General features: G+C 42.9%; 1 protein-coding gene across 3 annotated transcripts in view; it reads right to left on the bottom strand.

The window, feature by feature from the left end:
• FHL1 (four and a half LIM domains 1) overlaps positions 1-19,056 on the bottom strand; it is a 437,533-nt gene that overhangs the window by 94,010 nt on the left and 324,467 nt on the right. For 2 of the 3 annotated variants that reach the window (XM_051967867.1, XM_051967868.1), the window contains exon 1: positions 3,619-3,766. The exons of the other annotated variant lie outside the window; for it this stretch is intronic. The gene's annotated coding sequence lies outside the window, so the exon portion shown is untranslated. Of the gene's footprint in view, positions 1-3,618; positions 3,767-19,056 lie in introns of those variants that run through there. 3 annotated transcript variants of the gene reach the window in all.

Genomic DNA, 19,056 nt, shown 5'->3' on the forward strand with positions numbered 1-19,056 from the left:
GCCAGTGCCCTGACTGTAAAGTGCCAATCCCTTAAGACAAATATGGCAAAAGGAAACAAGAAGAGAAGGAAGAGTGCTCAAAAATCTCTGTTGCTAAGACTGTAAGATGATCAATTCTGATGACTGTGGCTCTCTTCAACAATGAGATGATTCAAACCAGTTCCAGTTGTTCAGTGATGAAGAGAGCCATCTGCACCCACAGAGAGGACAGTGGGAACTGAGTGGCGATCACAACATAGCATTTTCACTTGCTGTTGTTGTTTGCTCGCATTTTGTTTGGTTTCTCAGGTTTTTTTTTCTTCTTGTTCCAATTTTTCTTGTGCAGCAAGATATCTGCATAAATACGTATACATGTATTGGATTTAACATATATTTTAACATATATAATATGTATTGGATTACCTGCCAGCTAGGGGAGGGAGGAAGGGGAAGGAGGGGAAAATTTGCAACAGGTTTTGCAAGGGTCAATGTTGAAAAATTACCCATGAATATGTTTTGCAAATAAAAAGCTTTAATAAAGAAAAAATCTGTTGCTATCACATAAACTGCTTTTATGGGCCAAAGTTTTATTCCTGAGGCCAGAATCTTTTCCTAGAAGCTTGATTGTTAGAGGGACTTTTGTGGAAAAAAGTCAGGGAAAAAATCCTGAAAATTCTCTATGACTTTCCTCCATCTCCCCCAAAATCTCTTTTGACTGCCATCTATTGCAGCAAGTTTCAGGGTTACAGTCTTAGTTAAAAGAAACTTCTTCAGAAATGAAGACTTCATTTTTTTCAAAAAAAGAGAAAGCCAACTCACATCCAAATTAATAACTATGAAGACTGCATGTGAATCAAAACATAAGTGTTTTCACACTTTTTTGTTTTTTCTTCCTCTTTTTTTTCTCCTTTTGGTCCGACTTTTTTGCACAAGACAAATATAGAAATATGTTTTAAAAGACTGCACATATTTAACCTCAATCAGATTATTGGCTGTCTTAAGGAAGGAGGAGAGAAGGGAAGGAGGGAGAAAGTTTTCATCATTTTTTTTGGTAAAACTTGGTGTTTTTGAAAAGTATCTTTACATGTATTCGGAGAAATACGATTGAAAAAAAAATAAAATAAAATGAGAGGCACTGCTTTTCCCCCAAATGAAGTTTGATAACACTAAGTTTAAAATAACAAAAGTAACAGCCTAGGAAAAGGTCAGCAGTGTCATCAGGTAGACAAGATTCAAATCCTGCCTCAGACACATACTAGCTATGACCAAGAGCAAGTCACCTAGCCAGAGTTCAGCTGCCTCAGTTTCCTCAACTTTGAAATGGGAATAACAATAGCACCTACCTCAGAAGGTTATTGAGAATATCAAGGGAGATAATTTTTGTACCACCTCTTGGCACTGGGTCAGGCCCGTAGTAAAAGTAATGACTGAATGTTTACTCCCACTCCCTTCTCTGAACAATGGGCATAGTTAAAGGAAGTTTCCATAATGTAGTTTCCAAACTGCTGAAATCAAACAGGTCCAGATGTCCTACTGGTTACCATAATCAATATTGGCATTTTAGACCACGTATATTAATCATTAAGGCAACTGTGTGAAATACAACCTGACCTCTAGCATAAATCACAGCGCAGAAAATTCTTATTCTTTTGGAGATCTTGGACCCTTTGGCAACCTGGTGAAACCCATGGAAGCCTTTTTCAGAATGTGGCTTTTAAATTTCTAAAATACACAGGATTACAAAGGAAACTAATTACTTGGAAATTCAATTAGTTAAAAAATATTTGTACTTGTAGGAATACAGGTTATGTACCTGTAGGAACTCGTTATGGACCTGTATCTTAGGGTGACAGGGAATGAACCCAGGATTTCCTGATTAAGGAAAAAGCACCAATACAGGTTAGCTGACACCTAGAGCAGCAGAGATCAAGTCCTGAAGTTTATAAAAGACTAGCTTTAAGGCCACATCTGACACATCTCATGGAAAACCACCCTCACAAGCCAAAGAAAAATTTCAAGAAAAAATAAAGATTGAAATCATACTAAAAAACAAGAAATACAAAAAGGCAAATTTGTATATAGTATAAGTATGTATATGTACAGTATTTATATGCACATAAATGTAAATGCACATGCATATAAGTTTGTATACATATACTCTGCACCATTAAAAGTGATCAGTTAAAATCTATTCTTAAGCAAATAGGTTCGCAAGGGCAAAATTAGGCTTCTACAATGCAAGAGGTGTAAAGAATTGGAGAAAAGACTCTTTACATTTCTAAACATCTTCACTTGGAATCCAAACTTGAGTCACTGTACAAATGTTAACCTTTTAAGGAAAGTTTTCCATCTAAAACCAAGACAGAGGAATAACTTCATCAGGCTTATTAACTCCTAACTTTTTTTTCCCATACCCCGGATAATGATAGCTCCAATTAGTAAAAATTGAAACACTCTGAAATTCATATGATAAGGGGCTATGATAAACTAGTTTTTACTGGATTTAAAAGGCAAAGCACACCCCATAAAACACACCACTGAACCCCGTCACTAATTCCCCCCACACACACTTTAAGTTTTCTCTGCTCAGATAAATGAGATAAGTAGAAAGAATAGTGCCTATCCAGAGTACCTGACTGGGCGGTTGTGAGAAAAGTGCTTTATATTCCTGAAAGGTACTCTAGAGATGGGAGTTATTGCTATTATTTTAAAAACTTCAATTTGAGGGTGCTCTAAAAATGCCTAGGGCAGGCCAACTTCCTTGGGTGCTCTGGAGACTTTCAGAGGAGAGACCACCTCGTAACACTTTGAAAACCTTGGCTTTTCAACCCTAAAACTCACAAAATGCATGGTCTGGAGCCAAAGAGGCTTCTTTCTCTGCCGGGCTCACCTGTTCTACTCTATATATGGGTATGGAAGAGAAAAGTAAGAGTTTCTGAATTCTGAGCCCCACAATCCTTCTTTCCCTCTCCAGGAGAATGGGCCAGATGCTCTCTCTCTCTCTTCCCGCCCCTCCCCCCCCAACTCAGTAAGTAAAAGAAGACAACCAGAAAGTTCGGGAAGCTCAGGGGGGTTGCCACGCAAGAAGAGGGAAGAAAGGGAGGAAGGAGGAAGGAAGGAAAAAAGGAAGGAAAGGAGAAAGGAACGAGTGCTGGGATTTGGTGGCCCTGGTCACACCTGATACTTAGTAGAGACTAGGACAAACGACTTGGGCTCCCTGGGCCTCAGTTTCCTACTGGATATAATAAGTGGGAACAGCCTGGCCTATCCCTAAGCAGCCACTTGGGGTCCATTCCTGGCAGGGCATTCATTCTCTGTGACCCTGGGAAGTGACCGTCTCAGGGTCACCCATGTGAAGAGGGAGGAAGTAAGGACTGGAACCCAGGGCTGACTGGTTCCAGGTTCTAAGGCGGTACCCTCAGTCCCGACCCGTGTGGTGCTGGGGCCGGGCTCTAGGGGGAATAGAAAAGAGATGGCCCAGAGAGACCGTCCCGGTTGCGGGGTGTCTCTCCCCAAGCACAAGCCCGCAGCCACACACCCCAAATCCTCACCGTCCCTTTGGCCCTCACCCCAGGCCGACCCCCACATCCCCCTCCCCCAAGAGAAAAGAGAGGAGAAAAGAGAGCCAAGTGGGCTTACTGCGGGTCCGAGGCTGGGAGGGGTGGGGGGCTGCTGCTGCTGCTGCTGCTGCTGCCGCTGCCGCTGGGGAGGAACCCTCGCAGGAGGAAGGTCAGGGACGGCCACTGCTCGGAGAACGGACCACAGCAAGGACCCCGGCGCCCCTGAAGTGAGGGGTATCGGTGTGGCCCACGGGTAAAGCCAGGAGTGGAGGGGGCGGGCCCGGGACTGGGCGGGGCCTGGGCGGGGCCGGGCCCCGGGCGTCCCGAGCCGAGTGAGGCGGAGCGGGGCGTGCCTGACAAGGAAGAGCGCCCCCTGGGGCTGCCCCGGGCGCAGCAGGCGCGCTAGGCTCCCAAGCACGTGATCTTCCTCCTGCTCCGCCCCTCCCATCCCCGGCCTCTCCCCACCCCTCCCCACTCCTGTGCCCCTTCCTTTTCTTTCCACAGCTTTCTAGCACCTTCCATTGCTTTCTAGCGCCTTCCATTGCTTTCTAGAACCTTTCACTGCTCCTGGCCCACTCATCCTGTAGAGGTACTCACTGTTCCACTAGGATTAGAGGAAGGAAAAGGGGCGCAAGGCTTCGAGAGTGCGGCCTCGGTGGCAGGAGGGAAGGCTCATTTCAGGTGGTGGGGTCAGGTCTCAGTGTCACAGGAGACCTCAGGAGAGGAACTGGGGAAACCAGGCCTCCCTACCCCCCCACCCCTCAAAGCCCACCTCCCACCCAAGACCTCCCCCCCACCTGCCCAGCCAGGGTTCCCAATCACCTTCCCCCAACATCTCGGGAGACTCACAAGAAGCAGTGAGGAAACCGGGCCTCCCCAACCGCTCACCGCTCAAAGCCTGCCTCCCAGCCAAGACCTTCCCTCTCCCCCCACCTGCCCAGCCAGAGTCTTCCCCATCACTCCCCCGAGCCTCAACCCACCCACCCAGGCCTAGTTTCCCTAAGACCAGTGAGACCCATACCCTATCTCCTCTGCCGAGCTCCCAAGGCGAAATGCTCAGTGGGAATGCTGGGGCAGGGTATATAAAGGGTACAGCACCACCCCACTAAACAGAGAGAGGGCGATGTTTGCACATGCGGACAAGGGCTCAACGCGCCTCACCCAATGACCCTGGCCGCGGGCCTTGTGGATCACATGGCGGACTGGGCGTGGAGATGCGATGGGGGTGCCTCCGCCAAGGCCTGGGCCCTGTTCCGGGATACTACCCACGCTGGATCCTAGTGAGCTTCAAGACCCCCTGGACAGCTTCAAGGCCCCCAGTGAGCGTCAAGACCCCCTAGTGAATTCAAGACCCCCTAGAGAGCTTCAGGACCCCCTAGTGAGATTCAAGACCCCCTAGTGAGTTCAAGACCTCCTAGAGAGCTTCAAGATCCCCCTAGTGAGCTTCAGGACCCCCCAGAAAGCTTTAAGATCCTCTACAGAGCTTCAAGACCCCCTAGTGAGCTTCTAGACCCCCTAAAGAGCTTAAAGACTCCTAATGAGCTTCAAGACCCCCTAGTGAGCTTCAAGACCCCTAATGAGCTTCAAGATCCCCAATGAGCTTCTAGACCTCCTAGAGAGCTTCAAGACCTCCTAGCAGTCTAGGCCAGCCCAATTCTTTTATGGATGGGGAAACAGACCCTGGCCAATGTTGCTGGGGTAACATGCTTCTGGCCTTATCTATCCACTTCCTAGGGGACTGAGGTCCCTACGCTGAGTCTGCCCCCAGGTACCCTGGTACACCTGAGCCTACCCTACAGGTATAGCTGAGAGGGTGGTGCTGGGCTGCCAAGGGCAGAAAAGGAGACCTGGGCAGCCCAGCAAAGGCTGGGAACGTCAGTAGCATTTCTTTCTCCCCTCCCTTTCTGAAAGTGGCTTCAGGACATGCTGATGGAAGCAGGGAGGGAAGGAAGGAGACCAAAGAACCTGCGGGTCAGCAGGGGAACAAGCATTTACTGAGCACCTAATGTCCCAAGGACCAGGGGCACAGAGAAAGGCAAAATCCAGTCCCTGCCCTAGCAGCGCTCACAATCTAAGGGGGGGAAATAGCACACAGGCTAAATGTACACAAGGTGCATGGGGGATCATCTACAGCAAGAAACCCTGAAAAGTAAGGAGGCCTGGGAGAGGTTTCTTGTACAAGGTGGGACGCAGGCAAAAAGTGGAGTAGGCCAGAGGGGCACAGGAGGAGGGAGAGAGTCCCTGCGTTGGGCAATGTGCCAGGGAGAATGCTCAGGCTCTGGAGATAGGGGGCCCTGAGTCAGGAAGCCCAGGATCACAGGGGATGCTGGAGAGGGTGTGGCCCTGGAAGGTGGGAAAGGTAGGAAGGGACCTGGTCGTGAACCTCTCTGAAAGCCAAGCACAAGATTTTGTACTTGATCCTGGGGGGTATCAGAGAGCCTATGAGCCCTCCTTCCCTCCTAATGCCTCTGTGTCTATTCTTGCTCTACACCTTTTATATAACATAATTACTATTTTTACCTTAACTCTGCCCCCATCTTTCTTTTCAGCTACTCTGTTGCTGATATCAATCTTAAACATGCATTTCCATTTAAAAAACATAATTTGTCCATGTTAAATTTCTTGAACTTGATCTTTGATATGGGCTGTTACATGTTAAATTCCTATTGAATTCAGATTTTGTTGAAATAAAGTCCTAAAATCTGCAAGTTTGTTGATTGTCCATTTTTTTTTCATTCAATATTATGGATAATTTTGCTGGACATGATATTTTTGGCCACGGGCCTAGTTCTTTTGATTGCCTATATATGTGATTCCAGGACCTGGATGCTTTTATTGTGGATACTGATAAGTCCTGTACAATTCTGATGATATCTTCACCATATCTGAATTAGTTTTTGTTGTTGTTGCTGCTGTTGTTTCTTGCAAAATTTTCTCTTTGATCTGGGATTTCAAAATTTGGCAATAATATTCCTATGTGTTTTGCATAAAGGATATCTTTGAGTGGTGATTGGTAGATCTTTTCTATTTTACTTTCTCCTCGTGTTCTATCACTCCAGGACAATTTTCTTGGATTATTTCTTTCATTATTGTGGCAAGGTTCATTTTTTGGTCACAGCTTTCAGGTAGTCCAATTATTCTTATATTTTCTCTTCTTCCTCTGTTCTCCAATTCTGTTGTTTTTCTTATAAGATGTTTCATATTCTGTTCTATTTTTTTCATTCTTTATATTCTGTTTTGTTATTGTTTGGTCTCTTTTAGCTTCACTGCCTTTCCCTTGCCTAATGCTAATTTTCAGAGTTATTTTCATCTTTGAGACTCTATCTCTTTTTCTTGTTGATCATTTTTTTCATAATCTAATTGTTTTTCTTGGATTTTTTTTTTTAGTTTTTCCTCAATGTCTCTCATTTATTTTTAAATTCTTTTTTGAATTCTTCTATAAATTCTTTCTGGACAATGAGTCATTTAACATTACTCTTTGGGGTAGAATTTTTTTTTTTACTTCACTGTCCTCTGAAGATGAACTCCAGTTTTCTGTTCCCATAAGTTTCTATGGTTGGATTCTTTCTTTGTTGATTCATTTTTTAATTAGTGTAAGCATCTCTAATTGTGGAGTAGGGTGCTGCACTTCAACTCTCCCCTCTGACCTGGAACCCCAAACCAAAATCCACTCTCCTGCAAGTGCTGGCAGCCAGCAGCATCCTTGCCCCACTGCCTCTGCCCTCCCAGTGTGCTGGTTCCCTCTTGCCCAGGGTGGTGTCACAGCATCACATCTGGGCCTGGCAACTTCCCAAGCTGTCCAGGTGTGAATGTTCCTGTGGCTCCTGTGGAGGTGCCAGCCAAGCCCAGCCAGCCCCAGGGGTCACAGCTTGGTGTTTGTGGGAAACTAACCCGGAGGTGTTTGCACTTCACACTGGGTAATCTGGGGGCTTCCTTTGGGTCCTATTGGGATGTACCAGGAATTCCCCTGTTCTGCCCCAAGTCTTCTTAATTTTTCACTAGTCTATGGTCACCAAGAAGCACAAATTTATTCTGGTTGTGGGGGAAATCTAGAGACCTTGAAATTTACTGACCTACTCTGCTGTCTTCCCGGAATCCTTCCCCCAGTGGGTAGATATTTCAGAGGCAGGTTTCTATTCAATGTTAGGCAAAGATGCCTAATAATAATTAGAGCTGTCCCAAAAGGAAATGGGCAGCCTTGGAAAGTAGTGGTCTTCGCCCTGCAGAGGCCAGAGGATCAACTTTGTATATGACGCTTTCTGGTATACAAGCTGGGCACCGTCTCTGAAAAACTGTGCTTCTGGGATAAGAGCTGGGCTTTGTGGTGACAGGCAGGAGGGTATATGGAATCCAATGTCTTCCCTTCAAAGAAATTGCCTAGCAAATACCCTGAAAATAAACTATTTAATAATAACTTTCTTCAAAATACATGCAAAGATAACTTTCAACATTCATCCTTGCAAAACCCTGTGTTCCAAATTTTTCTCCCTCCCTTCCCCTTTGCCCCCTCCCCTAGACAGCAAGTATCCAAAACATGTACAATTGTATATATATATTTACACAATTATCATGCTGCACAAGAAAAATGAGATTTAAAAGGGAAGAATAAGAAAGAAAAAACAAGCAAGCAACAATATAAAACATATGTTGTGATCCATACTATGTTGTGATCCATACTAGTTCCACAGGCCTCTCTAGATACAAATGGCTCTCTCCATCACAAGTCTATTGGAATGGCTTAAATCATCTTATTGTTGAAAAGAACCACGTCCACCAGAATTGATCATCATATAATTTTGTTGTTGCCGTGTATAATGATCTCCTGGCTCTGCTCACTTCACTCAGCATCACTTCATGTAAGTCTCCCCAGGCCTCTCTGAAATCCTCCTGCTGGTCATTTCTTACAGAACAATAATATTCCATCACATTCATATGCCATCACTTATTCAGCCATTCCCCAGCTGATGGGCATCTACTCAGTTTCCAGTTCCTTGCCATTGCAAAAAGGGCTGCCACAAACATGTTTGTACATGTGGGTCCCTTTCCCTCCTTTAAGAGCTCTTTGGGATATAGATCAAGTAGAGACCCTGCTGAGTCAAAGGATATGCATAGTTTGATAGTCTTTTGGGCATAGTTCCAAATTACTCTCCAGAATGGTTGGATCAGTTCACAACTCCACCTCAATTTTGCCCAAAGTATACATCAATAAACAGTATAAATTCTCCTGTTCCTCTGAATTCAACAACTGGTAACACTGAGCTGACTCAGAGCCAAGTTTAAACAGGAGCAGAAGGGTCCAGCACCCCGGAGGAAGAAAACCATTTCCCAAAGTCCAGCCGCCGCCCTCCGAGCCTCAAGTCCAGCTAAGTCCCTGGTTTTTCTATGATTCCTTCCCCATGACCTTCTGTGCTCAGCCCCAGCATCCCCAAAAGGGACCATCGCCTTTTGTAATGGTGCGCTTTTGGATCTGTAACCCAGTTGTTGGATAGTGTGGTTAAAAAGCAGCCGCTGTGGTTCACCTTTCATCCCGACTGCTTAGCATATACTGGGTGCTTAATAAATGCTTATAAAGGAAAAAGAATGACACACTCTGAGAGCAATTTGTAAAAAAAAAAAAAAAAAGCCCAATGTTTATTAGCAATACTCATAGGTCAGGGTGTCATAGGACTCCCAAACTTGGGCTCAAGCATTGACTGACTTGGGTGCCCTAGGTTAAATGCACTTAGCTGGATCAAGTAGAACCTGGGGTTTCTCTAAGGCAGAGTGTCTTCAAGTGTGGGTCACAACCCCATATAGGTTCAAATAACTGAATGTGGAGGCTGCAAAATTATCATCTACTAAAAATAAATGTTTTATTTGTATACCTATTTTATATACCTATATAGCTGGGATCACATAAAAATTTCTCAGGCAAAAAGGGGTCACAAGTGGGAAAAGTTTAAGAAGTCCTAATCTAAGTGAGATCAATAATGATTCAGGGGTCTGCAGGAAATGGGGGGAAGTAATTGTTTGCTCTGGGACCTAGCCGCCTGTGCAAAGTGACTTGGTACTCTGGTGGAGGGGCTTCTGAGAGCCAGTGGGCCAGGGATCTTTACAGCAGCTCAGGGGAGAAAGAGGCTGAAATCAATCACGTAAGTGAATTCTTGGAAAATTCAGCATAAAAAGCTCAAGCTTCCATTCCCAACCAAAAGAGATTCCGGAGAAAAGTCAAGAGCATCGGAGGGATGGAATGTTTTCCTCTAAATGCTTCCACGTGTTGTTTGCTACTTGAAGGGGAGCCCCTAAAATTCTCAGATGATGACGAGATCCAGAGGAGAGAAGAAAAAAAACAAAGTTTTGGCTGGGAGGGGCTAAGGTAGTGGTGGCCAGACTGAATGTCAGTTGAGACTGATACATTGCAAGTCTCTATAGTTATGTGCAGACGTGGCACATTGGACACGTCTTCAAAATAGACTAGCAGTCCATGAATTCTACATTATACACTGTTATGGAAACTTAGTCGCTAAGGGAAATAAGGCTTGTGCTATGCAATAATACTCCTCTTGGGAACATACCATTTAACCTACTAGAGGTCTGGAAGCTACTTATTTCCTAGGGCTCATGCAGTCCAGTAGGCAGATAATAATGTTTGCCACATCTGTGCCAGGGTCTATAGTCCCAGAGGACTCATACCCACATTATTCTATGCGAGGTATTATTGCCACCCATTTTGAAGAGAATAATGATGATGGTGATGATGATAAAAGCTGACATAACACAGCAGAGAGTCAGTCTTAAGAGTCAGGAAGAACTGGATAGCTGTGTTCAAGAACTTGAAAGGCTGTCCCTTGGGAGAGACATTAGTCTTCTCTGCTTGGTCTCAAAAGCCAGAACCAGGAGCACCTTGGGAGTTGCAAAGTCAACTTCATGATAAATTTCCCTAACAATAAGAACTTTCTAAGACTGGAAGAGGCTGCTTCAGGAAGTTGTGGCTTAATCTTTCGAGAAAAGGCTGGAGGACTCACTAATTGAGGATGTTTTAAGAGTAATGTTTTTTTTCAGCTATTAGTTGTTCTAGCTTATTCTCAAGATCCCTTCCCACCTCTGAAATGTTATGATTCTGATTGGGTATTCAAGGCTTGCCTCTGACAAATACTATATGAAACTGGGCAAGTCGCTTAAGTCTCAGTCTCAGTGCCCCAGGCAAGTCTCCAAGACTAGAAGTTGTCCATCTGGTGGACATCCAGAGGATCCACACCAGGATTTTGCAAAGCACTTTAAATGTATCATCTCATTGATCTTCACAAGAATCCAGTGAGGAGGGTTTTATTATGCCCATTTTAGAGATGAGGAAACTGAGGCTCAGAGAGATTATTTTCTTGCTCCTAGTCTTACAGAAAGTAATCATAATCTATAGTTCTTGGATATGGGACGTGAGGAAGAGCAAAGAAATGAGAATGACTCAAAGGCTGAAGAACCAAGGGACTCTTTCAACAGAAAGAGAGTTTGCACAGTTGGGTACAATAGTCAATCAGAGAAGAATAAAATGATTATCATGCAACTGTGAGGAACCAGTTGAAATTAGATAATGAATTTGCAGACCAAAGGTGTCAAACATATAGAAGTCTAAAGCAAATTAAAATCTAACTGGGAAACATTTAAGAAAATAAATAAAAATACAATAAAACCCAGGTAATGTTTCATTTCATAACTAAGTCAATATGTGGTCGTGGGCATCTTTATGTATGGATTGGTAGCCCCAGTTTCTATTTTAGTCCGACAGCACTGTTGGAGAAGATCCATTCAGCACCGTTTCATGATTTCCTCCTTCAATCGTGGTTCATCTGGAGGGGGTAAAGAAAGTGATTGTGGATTGGAAGACCTTGAAGAGCAGTAGAACAAGGGGCAAGGAATTCAAGGGTGAAGCATGGTGCATCCAAGAGTCAAGCTTGGTCAATTGCAGAGTTAAGCCCAAGAAGAGAAGAAGTTGAGGTTAGAGGTAATGAATTAGAGAACAGAGAAGGGGATGGACAGAATGAAAACAACAGTGAGGATGAAGAAGTTTAGATGGGAAAGATGGAAGGACAGAATATTATGACCAGAAAGGGTAATTTCAGCATTCAGTATCATGGAAACAGAACAGTTATATAGGTGAAGGTAAGAGCTAAGGTATAACCATCCACGTAGGGGGCCGATGCAGAGTGAGCATGTATGGGCAGGCTTATTAATGATCTATCTGGGATTCTAAGATGTCTGAGGAGATAACCAACATGAAATCCCTAAATATGAAGACAAGTTGGAATAGAGAAAAAGCCTGTGAGCCAGATATTGAACTGAAAGTGAAAAATAAGAAAATAGCACTGATGTCAGAGTCAGAAAAACTCTATGATCTCAGACCAGTCACTTTACTATACTGGGCCTCCTCCATAAATGAAAGCATTGATTCAGATGCTTTTCATGGGTCTCTAACATTCTATGTGTCTGTTGTTCTTCTATAAGCAAGCTCCTTAAAGGCCAGAACTGTTTTTGTTTTGTCTCTTTGTATTCCCATGGCCTTGTAGGTGCCTAGAAAGCACTTAATAGAAATACACAGATATAGAGTTGGAAGAACATTAATAGTTATCTAGTACAGTCCCCTCATTCTATTGATGAAGAGACCATGGACCAGAGCAGTTAAGAAATTTGCCCAGATCACATGACAGGCCAGGTTGGGATTCAAACCCAAGTCCTTGGATTCCACATCTAGGACTTTTTCCACAGAATGTCCTTGATTCATGTTGAGTAAATTCAAGTGAATTGAGTTTTCTTAAAGCAGGACTCACCAGGGTAAATAATTTCTTTGGCCCTTGTACTGAAACAAGTTCACTTTGGAAACTTCAGTTTAAAAGCAGACGTGTCAAATAAGCAAATATAACCTAAACAGCCAAATGGCTCGTTTTCCAGAGAGAAACTTTTTTAAACACAAAGGGCAAATGCTATTTCCAGTAAAAAACGGTTGTTTATTGAGTGTGCCACAGGTTTCAGCTAATAAAAGTCAGCTTCTATGAAAAAAACTATTCATTTGCAACTCTGTGTCACGTATCTTTAACAAATTTGGAAAGAAGGCTAAATCATGGAGAGAAAGAATGATGGAATCAAGCAATGTGGATTCTCTCTGTCAATCTATCTTGGCCAAGCGCCTTCCCTACTCTGGACCTCAGTCAAATCTGCTTTGTACTCTATGACCTCTGAGGTCCATTCTAGCTCCAGTGGACGTTCTGTGGTCCACAGCTATGAAAGACACATTGGCAAGGGTGCCCGCCTCTAAGGGGCCATGTGCTAGCTCTGTGCCCAATGCATACTTGGGAACTCATCCAATCTGACCCAATCCATCAAGTCCCCATTATGGGAAAGGCAATGGGCCAGGCGCTAAAGAAGCAAAAACCAGTCTCTGCCTTCATTAAGCTTAAAGTTGAGGGGGACAGGGTATATACAATTTGTAAACAACTAAGTACAGACATAATTACATCAAGAGAAAGAAGAGGATAGGGAAGGGTGCAGCTCCTGCTCCTCCCTGGACCGAACCCTCCCAATATTTCAATATCAGTGCATTCGATCCTGACATTGTTAAGGGAAGTAAAGAATGTTCCCCACTAACCAAGAGTTCTCTGACCTTGAAAGAAAAATAGCTGTAGCCATGGAGACATTCACCCCCAAACAAACACACCAATTACTTCCTGGATTATTGGCAGACAGGTTGCTTGGAAGCTCTAACGGAAGAAGTTTCACATTTGCTTTTCTCATAGGGTGGGGTTGGTTTGGGATTTCTTTCTCCCCGTTCTCTCCTCCCCCCACTCTCCCACAATAGTGGTAAAACCATCAGTGGAGTCAATTGTTTCTACACGACTGGAATCTATGAGCGAATGCCTTTCTAGGGTTCATCTCTGCCTACCCTATTTTGGAAACATCTCGGCCAAGAAAAATGAAGCAACCACAGAATCTTTACAACCTTCCATTTTAAAATATCAGAAATAACGACTGAGAACTTTTGAACATAACTTTTAAAAGTTTTTTTTAAAGACTGGAGGTGCCTTTCCCAAAAGGCATCTAGTCAGTGTTTGGAAACTTTCCTTCCAATGGACATCATTAGCCAGCCCCGCTGGAGACCTATGTCCATTCAATCAGTGGCCCTGGAGGAGGGCCAGGGAAGACTAACCACAGAGCTATGTTTCCTAGAGTCTAGAGACATAAAATATTACTACCTATTGATTAAGTTTCCTAAAGAATTCAACAAATTAAAAAAAAAGAATTCTATAAATTCATAGAGTCTCCCAAATGTCCTAGATCAAACAATGCTCCCCCTACCCCAAGCCACCGGCAAAAATCCAACCAGGTGAATGAGGGCAGTTAGTAATTAGGCATGTCAATATCTGGCCCATTACCGCAAGCCCAATTTGCTTCTACGCTGGAAAATGACTAGATTGATAAAGCAAATAATCTCTTTGAAGGCACCAAACCACAGAGATAGCTCTACTTTAATCATCCCCTCCCCACCCAACACCAAAAGAAATATAATTATATAAATCAAGGGCATCTGGTTTGAGAGTTCAGAAACATCTGTAATGCCTATGGTGATTTTCACAGGTGAATGGCTAGAGTGAATGCAAGGTACATTTTTTGCTCTGACAAACTTGAACATTACAAAGGTCCCATCCCACTCACTTTTAGTCAGTGAATCTATGAGACAGAAAAGGATACTGGGTCTGCCATCAGATCTCCTGTCTCAACTATTATCTGTGTATCCCTTTATCTCTCTGGGCCTCAGTTTCCTTCTTTATAAATGAAGGGGGTAGGTTAGATCATTGGTTTCAAAAGCAAATAGAATCTGGGTAAGGACCAGAGGGGTCAGGGGGTGGGGAAAGAGGGGGAAATGACTTCCCTACACAAGGATCCTTGCTGGCTTCATATTGGCTTAGTTTCAAAGTGTAATACTAATCTATGTTTTATTGTATTTTTATTTATTTTGTTAAATATTTCTCCATTACATTTTAATCTGCTTCAAGTGTACTTGGGAGTGCTATGGGATCTAACTTTGCTTTCAGTTTGTACAAGTCCCTTCACCTTTCTGGGTTTCAATTTTCTCCTTGTTAAAATGAGGTAAATTAGACTAGATGACATCTAAAATCTCTTCTGGCTCTAAATCTATGATCCTATGATTATTATTAATATTTTCAAACTAGATCTTTTATTTTTACATCAGAATTTTGAATGAAGCTACCAAAGGCTCTAATAAAATTTGAGAAGACATTCAATGGAGGATGAGACTGAGTGCCAAGAAGCCATCATTTCCCACTCACATTGGGGCTTTCAGACTGTGAGGACGTGCCCAGTGAGCACATTTAACAATTCAAAAAGATATGTGAAAACAGTCAGATTAGGTCACCGGTCTATTATCTAACTCATTTTTAAACATTAAAGATTTAAGTTTGAAGTGGTTGGCTTAGTGGGAGAGAATTGAGAATATGAATTGGGAAAAGCGGGGTTCACATGCCCCCTCTGACCCTTATGAGCTATGAGATCACGGGGAATTTGGTTAATCTTTTTGAGTGAGCCTCAGTTGTCTTATCTGTAAAATAGAGATAATAAGGCACACACTATCCACCTTACCAGACTGTCTGGAAGCTAAAATGGAAAAAATGTGTGGACACGCTTTGTAAACTAAGTGCTTTATAAATGTCAATTATTATTGCACAGACGCATCTATCTGGGCAGATCACTGGAGAGGCTGCAGACAAAAAGACTCATTGTCTCATCTTTGGATAGTAGTGAAACCCCAAGATAATTAAGTTAAGTATTAGATTTCACCACCCTCAAATAGATCATCACTTCTGAACCAGTTCAAATATCATGAGACCTACTGAGCAAAGACTCATATTCAACGGTGAAAGAAGAAACTCATTGCTTTACTTTTAATAGATTCCAAATTTTGCATGACCAGGCAATGGAATCTGAAGAATCTGCTCCCTCTGGGAGTCTGGTTTGATAAGACAAGGGAGGTTATGAGATAGGAGCTTCCCAGAGTTTGAGGACCAGCTCCGACTGGGGCTTCAGTGTGTATTCAGTTATTTAGAATCTTTTGACCTTAAGAGACCCTCAGTTTCTCCTTCTGTTAAAAAAGAAAAAAAAGATTAGCCTATGTTAATTTCAAAGGCTACTTCTAGCTCTAACATTTTTCTAGCTATTCTTCGGTCTAATATGTTGCATAACAATTGCTGGATTTCCTCAGTTATTTAAAGTAACCTGCATTGAATGTTTTATTATGTTAATGTGAAGTGGTTTTGTTCTTAATGAATAGTTGGGAGAATATGTAGAAATGAGAGGCCTTTCAGTTTCAAACACACAAGGACCCCTGATAAGCCCACTGATATGCCCACAATGAGTGCCAGGTCTCCAAACATTGCTGCTGATAACCCAGCATCACAATCTCAGCCCTACAATCTCTGCATTTATCGACATACTTCTGCATTCCTATGATATCATAAGAAAGTTGAACTTAAAACAGTATAGCCCTGGCCTTACAATGGCTGCCTTCTGTAGTGGGACAAGGGGGAGAGGTGAAGCAGAACCTTCCAAAGTAGTGATTCCTTAGAGATATCTATGCATGGAGCAGCACCCCCCCCCCTTAAAGGCCTGCAGATACTCACGGTGAATAACCAATCATGGCAAGCACTTAAAATGAATTCACATCCTTCCTGTCCTGCTATTGCTTTGGCTATCATTTGTTTCAGGTCTGAACTTTTGTCTCTGCCTCAGATTCATCAGCCTAGAGCCGCAGGGGACCTCAAACACCACGTAGTTCAACCCCTCTTCACTATACAGAGGAGGAAACTGGGGCCTGGGAAATTTGAGGAGCTTGTCCAAGGCAACACTTGACTTTGTTTTGTTTTTAATTTATTTCAAATTTTCTTTTTCCCCAGTTACATGCCAAAAAAAACCCTATTTTAAGCTTAGTCTTTAAAACCTTGAGTTCCAGATTCTTTCCCTTCCTCCCTCCCCATCCCCACCTCATTGAGAATGTAAGCAAATCAATATAGATTATGCACGCGTAGTCATGCAAAACATTTCCATCATAGCAAGACAAAACTCTTTTCATTGCTACCCATTTCTTCCATCACTGTGACTAACGCCTACTGACCTATTAGCATTCATTCAATAAGCACTTAGTAAATGTCTTTATGCTAGAGTTACAAAGCCTACTAACAGGAAAGTACACTGAGTCGAAGTTTTATAGTGGGGAGGAAGGGGGTGGGGGGATTGGTACTGATCCAGTATAAGGCTGAGATGCTATCATTTAACTAGGCCCAACAAGTAATCTTGCTTTGGGGGAAACTGGATCATTCAATCCACAAACATTTCTTAAGAGTCTGCTATGTTTCAATAAAATAAAAATAAAATTAAAAAAAAAAAAGAGTCTGCTATGTTTCAAGTGTGCAATATCATGGTGTAGTAGTGAGAGATGTGATTCCCGAGTCACGGACACTTGTCTCATCTCTGACATGTACTGATGAGATGACCCTGGACAAATCTCTTAATTTTTCAGTGCTCAAGTCAGTTCTCTAAGACAATAGGTTGCAGAGAAAGTGTTGATTTACATGGCTAGAGGGAATTTCCTCACTATCCGATAGAGCATACACACGTATAATTTCCAGTCTGCTTGCCCTGTGAGGAAGAGGAATCTCAAATGACTGGTGAGTTGAAATGCTTACAGAAGGCACTAACTGAATGATTTACAGTCTTTCTTGCCTTCCTAGTTCAAATAAGAAAGATAGACCAAAAGCCTCTGAGTAGGGAGAGTGTTGCCCATGATTACAGGATGCCTTTCTTCTTTGCTTCTTTCTTGTTCTTAGATGAAGGAATATCAGACCAAGCTACAACCTTGTGAGCTTTGCAAGATCAGGAAAGTGAGCCCCAAAAGGTCTAGAAGGTGAGGGTTCTGTGAGATATGGTGGACGACCAAGACCAATAAGAAATGAAGTCCCAAGTGACATACGTGACCCAGTATAGTAGGTGTTTAAAAGCAACCAAGAGGTAGTGACAGCAATTCGTTCACCAGGTATGCCATATTTGGAAGTGGATTTGGTATGGCTAATGCTTCAAATCTAAGCCTGTTCTTCCCAGGGACCAATGTAGTATAGGGGAGAGTGTGTTTCTGGATATTGAGGGAAATGTTTGTAACTTCTGTTCTTGCTATATCCTCTCAGTAAATATCCCTTTGTAAAATCTAATTGATGTTAATTGGTTAAATGATATGAGAACACTCATTCCTAGAGGATATCAATAATATAAGGGAGCTGCTAACTGATCACCTATTTTGGAGAACACACACTGGAATGATGGCTTGAGCAAATAGCAAAGAACCCCCAATGATCTTCAGCATACTCCTAGAACCCCTATTGTTCTGAGATGTGTGTGTGTGTGTGTTTATGTATATATAGCAGTTTCTGTGCTAGAATAAACTATCCAGGATCTAATTGATCTTACTCCCCAGACTCAGTAAGGTGAATTCCCTCATTAGCTGAGTGCCCATGCTTCTAAGTCCTGAGCATGGGATACATTGACACAAAAGATTTAGGTGAAAGAAACAAACTTGACATTCTCCAAACCTTTCGGAGGAGAAGGAAACAATACAGACAGGAAATGAGACATCCCAGTGGCTAGGTCTACTCCAGGGGCTGGACTGATCAAACTCTGTCTGTGCTGAGACATTACCCAGATTTTGGTCTTGACTTCAAGCCATTACTCCTTCTATAGTAGTGGCAGAATTTGGAGACCTGGGGATTGGGGGGAGAGTGTTAATCTCAATCAGAGGATCAACATTATGAAATATTCCCTCTCATTTAAATTCCCTCTCATATAAATTTTCCATAAAACCCATAATTATTTTCTGGGGTCCAAATAGGATATAATCTGTGAATAGTACTGAAAATGGACCATCAGAAAGCTGAATCCGTTACTTAAGAGCTATTCAAAGCCCTTTGCTGGAAGTTAAAGGGCCATATATAGTATGTGTCCTCATGGAGCTCCCAGCTAAGCACCCCACAGGACCAGAACACAGAAAAGGAAAGCTCTGTTGAATAATCACACTCTTGGGCAGATGATATGGCATACAATGACATGAGATTAATGTGGGAGATTTTTGCTTTGTCCTTCGGCCATTTCCCCTCCATCTCCCTCACCCTGTCGCTTATCTTCAGTCTCTGTTTGCTGACAGTTTCGTTACTGCCTACAAATATGTCTTTGTCTCCTCCGTCCTTAAATCAAAGTGTCATCTTGGACAAGTTCCGTAAATTTCCTGGACCCCAGCTTCCTCTGTGCAGTGAAGAGGGAAAAACTATATCGTTTTTGAGGTCCCTTGTGGCTCTAGATTGATGATCCTAAATCTTGGAATTTGAGGCATCCTTAAAAAAATCTCTCGCTTGATCCATCTGTCCCTGCTAGCTATCATCTCATATCTCTTTTTCCTATTGAAGCCAAATTCCTCAAGAAGGCTGTCTACAAT

This window comes from Antechinus flavipes, chromosome X, assembly GCF_016432865.1.
Source record: "Antechinus flavipes isolate AdamAnt ecotype Samford, QLD, Australia chromosome X, AdamAnt_v2, whole genome shotgun sequence".
In the NCBI taxonomy this organism is placed as follows: Eukaryota; Metazoa; Chordata; class Mammalia; order Dasyuromorphia; family Dasyuridae; genus Antechinus; species Antechinus flavipes.